The sequence below is a fragment of the Hipposideros armiger genome, unplaced genomic scaffold (assembly GCF_001890085.2).
Source record: "Hipposideros armiger isolate ML-2016 unplaced genomic scaffold, ASM189008v1 scaffold_564, whole genome shotgun sequence".
Classification (NCBI taxonomy): domain Eukaryota; kingdom Metazoa; phylum Chordata; class Mammalia; order Chiroptera; family Hipposideridae; genus Hipposideros; species Hipposideros armiger.
The window spans coordinates 1021854-1024544 of record NW_017731914.1 but is presented as its reverse complement, the minus strand read 5'-3'; positions in this window follow the sequence as shown (position 1 = coordinate 1024544).

Below are 2691 nucleotides of genomic sequence, written 5' to 3'. Positions count from 1 at the left end.
ATTATAAAGTTTGTATGAAAGGCAAAAGACCCAGATAGTCAAAACAATATTGAAAGAAAAGAATAAGGTTGAGGGATAGATATTACCTGACTTCAAAACTTACAGTAATCAAGACATCATGGTATTGGTGGAAGAATTAAATGGAGAAAAGGTAATCATTTCAACAAATGGAATTTGAATATTTGGACACCCATAAAAAATGTATGTAGACACATAACTTACATATTTTGCAAATTATAACTCAGAATATACAACAATCTAAATATAAAATGAAAAATTATAAAATTTCTAGAAGACATCCTAGGACAAACTCAAGGATTTGTTCACAGATGACATGAATATCTATATAAAAAATCTGAAAGAATCAACCAAAAACTTCTGGAACTAATAAGTAATTATAAGAAGATTATGGGATACAAGTCAATTGCTTTCCTATATAATAACAGCACTGAAGCAGTGGAATTTGGTATTACAAATGTATTACCATTTATATTAGCACAACAAAAAATGAAACACTTAAGCATAAATCTAAAAAATAGGTACAAGATCTATCTATATATGGAAAACTACACAAATCTGAAAAATGAATTCAAAGAACTAAATAAATGGACAGATAGTCCATGTTCATGGATAGAAAGACTCAATATTTTCTAGATATCAGTTCTTCCCAACTTGCCGTGTAGATTCAATACAATCCCCAACAAAATCTCAGCAAGTTATTTTATAGATATCAAGAAATTGATTTTAAATATTATATAGACAGGGAAAAAACCCTGAAAATTCAACAAAATATTTGAGGAGAACAAACTTAGAGGATTGGCACTATGTGAGAAGTAGAATTACTATAAAGCTAATGTAATTAAGATACTGTGGTATTGAAAGAATAGACAAATAGATCAGTGGAACAGAATAGGGAGCCCAGAAATAGGCCCCCATAAATGCAGTCAACTGATCTTTGACCAAGGACCATAAAATATACAGTGGAGCAAAGATACTTTTATAATAATAAATGGTGCTAGAACAACTGGATACCCACAAATAGAAAGTTAGTCTGTACACAGAATTTACACCCTTAGCAATAATTAACTCAAAATGGATCACAAACCTAAATATAAAATGCAAAACTATAGAATTCTTAGAAGATAATATAGGACAAAACCTAAGTTATCTTTGGTATGGCAACAACTCTTTTGATATGATGAGGGAAAAATCCACAAAATAAATAATTAATAATGTAGACTTCATTAAAATTAAATGTCTGCTGTATGNATACATATATATATATATATATATATATATATATATATATATATATGCTATTTTCTAAATGTCTACCCTGAGAGTATATATTAGCCATGGTGGACTTCATTTACAATATTTGCCTCTGACAGTATCTACTATTTAAAATATCATTTACTCCAGTAGACTTCCAATGTATAATTTTGATATTAGATTTTATTCATTTTTCAGATTAAATGTAATCACCTTTTATTCTTCTTTTTCTCAACCAAGTTTAAATGTTTCTGCTACATACACTTTTTTATTATTAAAATTTATTGCAGTGACAATGGTTAGTAAAGTTATATAAGTTTCAAGTGTAAAATTCTGTAATACATCATCTATATATTACATTGTGTGTTCACCACCCAGAGTCAGTTCTACTTCCATCACCATATTAGTTGATCCCTTTTACTCCCATCTACCACCTCCCTCCTTACTCTACGGTAACCACTAAACTATTGCCTGTGTCTATGAGTTTTTGTTTCTTTGTTTATCTTTTCCTTTATTTCTTTCAGTTTTGTATCCACATATCAGTAAAATCATATAGCTCTCAACTTTTTCTGTCTGACTTATTTCACTTAGCATAATAATCTCAAGATCTATTCCTTCATAAGAAAAGATGAAATACTGCTATATACTTTTATGCTTTCATATTGATTACAGTAAATGTGCCATATTACATATGTACTTCTTTAATTGTCTCTTCCATACTATATAGTTAATTCTGAAACAAAAGGCCCTTTATAGCTGGCTAATCATTATATGTTTCATAACACAAATTATACCTGGCACATGCTAAGCACTCAGTTAAATTTTTAAATAAATGATTAAATAAATATACATTGCTATGTACTGAATGTTTGCATTTCCTCTAAATTCATATGTTAAAACCCTAATCCCCAAAGTGATGGTGCTTGGAAGTGGGGACCTTGGGAAGTAATTAGGTTAAATGAGGTCATGAGGGTGGTGCCGTCAAGAGGGAATTAGTGTTTTAGAAAGAGAAAAAGAGATAGGGCTGCTCTCTCTCTCTCTCCAAGTCCAAATACTGAGAAAAGGCCATGTGAGCACACAGGAAAAAATGGGAAAATGAAGTCAGAAAAACATCCTTACCAGGAACCAAATCTGCTGGTGCCTTGAGTTTGTGCCTCCAGAACTGTAAGAGGTACGTTTGTTGCTTAAGCCACTTAGTTTATGGTATTTTGTTATAGCAGCCCGAGCAGACTGAGACAAACCATAAAACATTTTTACAGTAATAATAATATGTGATCTGTGTTAATATCATGTTCCTTGACTAGGCAATTGATTCATAAATCTGGGATATCAAAATTATATGGGAAGATTATATACAAACCTTTTAAGGGTCATCTTAAATTTTCCCTCTGGTAAAAAATAATACTTTTCTTTTTTTTC